Source organism: Tamandua tetradactyla (genome assembly GCF_023851605.1).
Source record: "Tamandua tetradactyla isolate mTamTet1 chromosome 9 unlocalized genomic scaffold, mTamTet1.pri SUPER_9_unloc_1, whole genome shotgun sequence".
Taxonomy (NCBI): Eukaryota; Metazoa; Chordata; class Mammalia; order Pilosa; family Myrmecophagidae; genus Tamandua; species Tamandua tetradactyla.
The window spans coordinates 214901-223361 of NW_027518242.1; the positions used below are offsets into that span (position 1 = coordinate 214901).

At 42.1% G+C, this 8461-nt stretch overlaps 1 pseudogene; it reads right to left on the minus strand.

Moving 5' to 3' along the window:
• Positions 1–7458, minus strand: part of LOC143672730 (protein FAM83B pseudogene) — a 50215-nt pseudogene extending 42757 nt beyond the window's left edge.
• Positions 7459–8461: the final 1003 nt, after the last annotated feature.

An 8461-nucleotide genomic window follows, 5' to 3' on the forward strand; every position in this document is an offset into this window, starting at 1 on the left:
CAGTATGCCCTTCCATCTATTTAGGTCTTCTGTGATTTCTTTTAGCAGTTTTTTTGTACTTTTCTTTATATAGGTTTTTTGTCTCTTTAGTTAAATTTATTCCTAGGTATTTTATTCTTTTAGTTGCAATTGTAAATGGGATTTGTTTCTTGATTTCCCCCTCCGCTTGTTCATTCCTAGTGTATAGAAATGCTACAGATTTTTGAATGTTGATCTTGTAACCTGCTACTTTGCTGTACTCATTTATTAGCTCTAGTAGTTTTGTTGTGGATTTTTCCGGGTTTTCGATGTATAATATCATATCGTCTGCAAACAGTGATAGTTTTACTTCTTCCTTTCCAATTTTGATGCCTTGTATTTCTTTTTCTTGTCTAATTGCTCTGGCTAGAACCTCCACCACAATGTTGAATAATAGTGGTGATAGTGGACATCATTGTCTTGTTCCTGATCTTAAGGGGAAAGTTTTCAATTTTTCCCCATTGAGGATGATATTAGCTGTGGGTTTTTCATATATTCCCTCTATCAGTTTAAGGATGTTCCCTTGTATTCCTATCCTTTGAAGTGTTTTCAACAGGAAAGGATGTTGAATCTTGTCAAATGCCTTCTCTGCATCAATTGAGATGATCATGTGATTTTTCTGCTTTGATTTGTTGATATGGTGTATTACATTAATTGATTTTCTTATGTTGAACCATCCTTGCATACCTGGGATGAATCCTACTTGCTCATGATGTACAATTCTTTTAATGTGTTGTTGGATATGATTTGCTAGAATTTTATTGAGGATTTTTGCATCTATATTCATTAGAGAGATTGGTCTGTAGTTTTCTTTTTTTGTAATATCTTTGCCTGGTTTTGGTATGAGGGTGATGTTCGCTTCATAGAATGAATTAGGTAGTTTTCCCTCCACTTCAATTTTTTTGAAGAGTTTGAGGAGAGTTGGTACTAATTCTTTCTGGAATGTTTGGTAGAATTCACATGTGAAGCCATCTGGTCCTGGACTTTTCTTTTTAGGAAGCTTTTGAATGACTAATTCAATTTCTTTACTTGTGATTGGTTTGTTGAGGTCATCTATTTCTTCTTGAGTCAAAGTTGGTTGTTCATGTCTTTCCAGGAACCCATCCATTTCATCTACATTGTTGTATTTATTAGCGTAAAGTTGTTCATAGTATCCTGTTATTACCTCCTTTATTTCTGTGAGGTCAGTAGTTATGTCTCCTCTTCCATTTCTGATCTTATTTATTTGCATCCTCTCTCTTCTTCTTTTTGTCAATCTTGATAAGGGCCCATCAATCTTATTGATTTTCTCATAGAACCAACTTCTGGTCTTATTGATTTTCTCTATTGTTTTCATGTTTTCAATTTCATTTATTTCTGCTCTGATCTTTATTATTTCTTTCCTTTTGCTTGCTTTGGGGTTAGTTTGCTGTTCTTTCTCCAGTTCTTCCAAGTGAACAGTTAATTCCTGCATTTTTGCCTTTTCTTCTTTTCTGATATAGGCATTTAGGGCAATAAATTTCCCTTTTAGCACTGCCTTTGCTGCCTCCCATAAGTTTTGATATGTTGTGCTTTCATTTACATTCACCTCGAGGTATTTACTAATTTCTCTTGCAATTTTTTCTTTGACCCACTCGTTGTTTAAGAGTGTGTTGTTGAGCCTCCATGTATTTGTGAATTTTCTGGCACTCCACCTATTATTGATTTCCAACTTCATTCCTTTATGATCCGAGAAAGTGTTGTGTATGATTTCAATCTTTTTAAATTTGTTAAGACTTGCTTTGTGACCCAGCATATGGTCTATCTTTGAGAATGATCCATGAGCACTTGAGAAAAAGGTGTATCCTGCTGTTGTGGGATGTAATGTCCTATAAATGTCTGTCAAGTCTAGCTCATTTATAGTAATATTCAGATTCTCTATTTCTTTATTGATCCTCTGTCTAGATGTTCTGTCCATTGATGAGAGTGGGGAATTGAAGTCTCCAACTATTATGGTATTTGTGTCTATTTCCCTTTTCAGCGTTTGCAGTGTATTCTTCATGTATTTTGGGGCATTCTGGTCTGGTGCGTAAATATTTATGATTGTTATGTCTTCTTGCTTAATTGTTCCTTTTATTAGTATATAGTGTCCTTCTTTGTCTCTTTTAACTGTTTTACATTTGAAGTCTAACTTGTTGGATATTAGTATAGCCACTCCTTTCTTTTCTGGTTGTTATTTGCATGAAATATCTTTTCTCACCCTTTCACTTTCAACCTATATTTATCTTTGGGTCTAAGATGTGTTTCCTGTAGACAGCATATAGAAGGATCCTGTTTTTTAATCCATTCTGCCAGTCTATGTCTTTTGATTGGGGAATTCAGTCCATTAACATTTAATGTTATTACTGTTTGGATAATATTTTCCTCTACCATTTTGCCTTTTGTATTATATATATCATATCTGACTTTCCTTCTTTCTACACTCTTCTCCATACCTCTCTCTTCTGTCTTTTCATTTCTGACTCTAGTGCTCCCTTTAGTATCTCTTGCAGAGCTGGTCTCTTGGTCACAAATTCTCTCAGTGACTTTTTGTCTGAGAATGTTTTAATTTCTCCCTCATTTTTGAAGGACAATTTTTCTGGATATAGGAGTCTTGGTTGGCAGTTTTTCTCTTTTAGTAATTTAAATATATCATCCCACTGTCTTCTAGCCTCCATGGTTTCTGCTGAGAAATCTGCACATAGTCTTATTGGGTTTCCCTTGTATGTGATGGATTGTTTTTCTCTTGCTGCTTTCAAGATCCTCTCTTTCTCTTTGACCTCTGACATTCTAACTAGTAAGTGTCTTGGAGAAAGCCTATTTGGGTCTAATCTCTTTGGGGTGTGCTGCACTTCTTGGATCTGTAATTTCAGGTCTTTCATAAGAGTTGGGAAATTTTCAGTGATAATTTCTTCCATTAGTTTTTCTCCTCCTTTTCCCTTCTCTTCTCCTTCTGGGACACCCACAACATGTATATTTGTGCGCTTCATATTGTCCTTGAGTTCCCTGATACCCTGTTCAAATTTTTCCATTTTTTTCCCGATAGTTTCTGTTTGTTTTTGGAATTCATATGTTCCATCCTCCAAATCACTAATTCTATCTTCTGTCTCTTTGAATCTATCCTTGTAGGTATCCATTGTTTTTTCCATCTTTTCTACTTTGTCCTTCACTTCCATAAGCTCTGTGATTTGTTTTTTCAGTTTTTCTCTTTCTTCTTTATATTCAGCCCATGTCTTCTTCATGTCCTCCCTCAATTTATCGATTTCGTTTTTGAAGAGGTTTTCCATTTCTGTTCGTATATTCAGCATTTGTTGTCTCAGCTCCTCTATCTCATTTGAACTATTGGTTTGTTCCTTTGACTGGGCCATATTTTCAATTTTTTGAGCGTGATCCGTTATCTTCTGCTGGCGTCTGTGCATTTAGACAGATTTCCCTGGGTATTGGATCCAAAAGTTTGGAAGATTTTTCTGTGAAATCTCTGGGTTCTGTTTTTCTTATCCTGCCCAGTAGATGGCGCTCGTGGCACACGTTTGTCTGTGGATCCCACCAGTAAAAGGTGCTGTGGGTCCTTTAACTTTGGAAAACTCTCGCCGTCCGGGAGGTTCACTAGCCGAAGCGGCTTGGCAGAGTGCCAGCCGGCCCAGGGTCCGAACGCGGGGAGGGTCGCTGGCCGCCGCAGCCCGGGAAAGTGCCCATCCGAATTTCCTAGTTGGCCTGGGGCGCCAAGCGTGGCAGGAGGGCGCCAGCCGCAGCGGCCTGCCCAGGAGTGTGCACCGTTCCCAGGGAGTCATGGGTTTGAAAGGGGCCCCCCGTCACCGTTCTCCACGGCCTGGGGATTTCTGATCCAATTCTCTTAGTTGGTCTGGGTGGCCGAGCGTGGTGTGGGTGCCAGCCACTGTGGTTTGAGGGGACCGCCCGTCCAACTCTCCCAGCTGGCCCGGGAAGAGGGAAGGGAGTGACTCCGGCCGCTTGCCACCCCGCCCGGTGAAGCCCGTGCCCCTCAGCGATCTCACCAAAGTGGGTTCTCTCAGCCAGCCAGCCGTTCCAGGATGGGGTACACTGTCTTTTTTATCTCTGTCGTGGCTCTGGGAGCTGTTCTGTATCGTTTCTACTCCCCTAAAAGCTGTTCTGGAGGAGAAACTAAGATCCGCGCATCTTACTAAGCAGCCATCTTCTCTGGAAGCTCATTAGAATATTGAATGTAACATTCGAGATGAGTATTTTGGACACTGAAATCCTAGAGCATTTTTTCACAGCATTTCTTCATCCCAAAGAGAGAAATATAAACTGCAAACATACAGATGATAAAAATATTTCCCTTGAAAAGCTGACAAAAATGAGTTAAAGGGCACTGTGTCTTAAAATGCTGCACTTACACCTCTCCCCTTTTATACAGTGCAGTTAAGGACTGACATCCATCCAGGTAAGGACATCAGGACTGGTAAAGTTTTGCTTCTGTTGGGGGCTAGTGTTTAATTTACAATAGTTTTTAATTGGTTTTGATGTGGACTTCCTGAAAATGCTTGTAATCACTTTCCTACACTTGAAGCTCCAACCACACTAAAAATTTTGCATTCCTTGAAGCACATTGCCCCTGCTACGGGGCCTTTACACACACCACTGTTTCTGCAGGAGAATTTTCACTCCCTGAAATCCATGCCACGCTGAAGAGGTCAGCTGGGAGGTTTCTTACTCAGGTAGAGTGGAAGATAGCCCAGATACTGATATATATATATATGTTAATATATATACTATAACAATGGTCATTCAAATTAGTGGGTCAATGATTTAATCCATGTTGGGAGAATTTACAATTTTTTGAAAATAAAATTAGACCCCTGCTTCATGCCTTATTCCAAAATAGACTCCAGAAGGCTGAATGCTCTAATCATGAAAAACAGAACTATGCAAGTATTAGGATATGACTTAGGAGAATAATTTTTATAATTGGCAGGTGCAAAAAGGTACTACAAGAAGGAAGAAATGCAAATAACTAAAAACTTATGGAAAGATGGCAACTTCAATGCAATGACATACATGTAAAATTGAAATATCTTTTCTATACTGATTATCATTTATCATCATGTCTCAATGGGTGAAGAGGTGAAAAAAATCACTCTCAAATGTTGTTGGTGCAAGTCTAAATTGGTAAAAAGATTTTAAAGGACAAATAGTAACTATCACAATTCCAAATGTCTATACATATTGACCCAGAAATTTTAGTGGAATCTTGTCTTTTAGACACACCCTCCATGTGCACAAGGACACACACACCGAGTTCACTGCAGTGTCATTTCCTAAAGCACCAAATGGAAGGCAACTGTCTTCATTAGCAGGAGGCTGATTAAATCAGAGTTCATCCATAAAAGAATCGGACCACCATTCAAACGAATGAGGTACAGCTGTATTTATCAACCTATACATCTGTCCATGATATACTTTTAAGTTAAAAAATAAAGTTTTGGGAAAAATATACACTAAATACTTCCATATACAACCAATAAATGCATCACTTGAGTATTTTACAAATTCACTAAAGCAACCAAAATACAACACACCAGCAGCGGGCTGGCAGCTTAGCAGTGGAAATTTATGAGCTCACAAGCTCACAGTTCGGAGGCTCTGAGAACTTATAAATCACGGCCTCCCCAGAGGCCACTGGATAGCCCCATCACATGGCAGGACACGTGGCGGCCACCGTGCTGGGCCTCCTCTCCAGGTTTTGCTGCTTCCAGCTTCTGGTTTGTGGCTTCCTCCCTGTCTCTGGGGCTGCTCTCAGCTCGTGTGTGCCCTCCCAGCTCTGGCTGAGCTGAGCTCCATGTGGGCTTCGTCCTTTTATGAAGGACTCCCATCCGGGGATGGACCCACCTGGGGCAGCCGCACCTGAAACCCCTACCCCGGAGGCCCACCCTCAGGAGATGCACAGCCGCAGGAGTGGAGCAGCTCCAAGACCTGGATTCTCCGGGGCACATACACAGCTTCAAAATATCACAAGTGCACGTATAGCTATTAAAATACATAGGTGATTGTAACCCACCCATGTATCACCTACTTTTTGAGACTTTTCTGCCTCTGCACAATTGTAATCTTCGCCTTTTAAAGCCCACACTCTGTGCACACACCTACAATCCCACAGACATCACATGCTTGCAGTTTCTGAGCAAGATAAACACAGAAGAGCTTTTCAGTGGTGATACGGTGTCAAACATTCAAATACAGGCAGCAATTTGCCACACCTAAAGTACTAAAGCCATATTGAGAATAAAGTCATGCAATCTTCCAAATACTTGGAGTCACAACTGTTTGTCACATTGGCTCCAGACGACAGGAGGTGCAGTAGCCTGGGCAACCCTGTCTGGTACCTGCGCACCTCGAGAGCCCCCCAGATGGAAGCCCTTGCTTATAGGGACCCCGAGTATAAGGCACCCCATCCAAGTGCAGGCGGGAGGGCCTAGAGGAAGAGAGAGTGTGTGCCTTGTGCTCTGGCAGGGCTCACACGGCTGGACAGCCCAGACACACGCCCATATCTGCCCCCTCTGCACCCCCAGCTCAATACCAGGGGCTTCCCAGACCTCGGGGCATGCCAGTGGCTGTGCACGTGAAGTCCTGCTGCTGCCAGTGACCACAGGTGGTGATGAGTGGCTTAAAGGAGAGGAAATCACAACACCTAGATGAGTCAAACCAGTTACTTCTCACAGGGAGCTGTGGTTCAGTAGGTGGGAAACAGGTTAGAATGTCATGATGCTGAGACACTTCCATGAAAGGACATTGTGTTCAAGGGATATGATATCTTGAATGCTTCCTATGAATTTCCCTCCCAATTCTCTCTGCAAAAACCGATGATAGGTCCCTAAGATGAACCTGAGAAAACTGCTATTAAAACCTTAGCAATTTTCCTTCAACTCCAACACTCCTGACCACCATCTCATACTTCAAATTCAATCCCTCTAAGGTATTTAGGAGTTCGGCAGAATTCGAACACATCCAGCATAAAGTTGTATTTTAGATATGGTGAGGCGGAGAGAGAGTAACCTTTATATTTGTGTGTGTTTTTTTTAGGTATGTGAATATATGTGCACATATGTGAGGGTTTTTCCATGTTATACACATTTGTTGTGTATATAACATACTGCAAGCATGAAAATAATTGCAGATGCATCTGGCAGGGACATAACAAAATGTTATGGTCATTTGTTCTGATGATCTTCACAGAAAAGACAACCCCCACTCAAGCAGACACCTTGTGGGACAGCTCTTCCCCAGAGGGTCCCTCCGCAGGGTCATGGGGGCTCCAGATGCAGCATCCGCCTCACCTGTGGCCCATTGGGAATGCAGGTTCTTGGGGCACCGGGTCTCAGCGATGCAGAACCACGGGGGACCTGCCGCGCTGTGGGGGTGATGCTCCTTCACGGGGTTCGGTCGCGCCCTCGAGTTTGGAGCCATACTCGGCGTGGACTGGTCCCGCGGTGCTGATGGACTGGACGTGCTTCCCATTTTAGTGACAAATGCTTTTGCTAAAGCAGCTCACTGAAAACCTGATGCACAGAGGAAGCATGCCTCCTGCACCTTTTCCTCTGCTTTCTGCACATGGGAAAGGAACACAGGCTGCCCTGAATCAGGTCAAGATTCAGGAAAAATCAAGAAAATGCATTAGAAAGCTGTGATTGAGTTCAAGCTGGAAATACCAGCTATTTCCACTTCAAAACCAAGAAAACATAAGGTCTGCGAAGGGAATCATGCACACAGTGTCATGAAGGAGACTTTGCAACCACTCACACCCATGCATCTACTTTCATTGGATTTTCCATGTCTGAATAATTACGTACTGTGTCCAAGGCACAGAACCCAGGAGCCAAGCACCTATCTCAGTGTCTTCAGACAGCAAGTTTCACTATTTTCCTAAGACATATGAAGGTTTCTGTTTTCTTTCCTTTGTCTAAAAGTATCAAGTATTGTATTAAATCAACCCAAAGAAATTTTTCTTGATTTTTGTAATAACAAAATGAGGTAGATTTAACATTTTGGACAACGTTGTTGGAAAATTCCCTTTCGGCTCAAGATTTTTCCTTTTGCAAACAGAGAAAGAGAGAAGATGTAGGTAGTTTGAAAAGATTTCACAGGGAACAAAGTTCTGTTTGTCCATCCCCCTGGCTACTAAAGCACCATCATCCCCACCAATTCTTTTGGACTTTGACACCAAGTAAAAGTCTCTCAACTATGATTAAGTCAGAGAAAAGCCACAAGCATGGACTTGGTGCCTGAAGTGGCATTGAGCCTCTCCTTGGACACAGACCTGGAAGAAGAGCCACTCCCTGCTCTTGGCTTCCACATAACCTGAACCCTGCTACCTGCCTCACCTCCCCTCCTCACCTCCCACCTCTCCTTTCTGCCTCCCCCTCCCCCTGCCCCCTCCCCTTTCCCCCTCCCCCTCCCCTTCCGTCTCCCC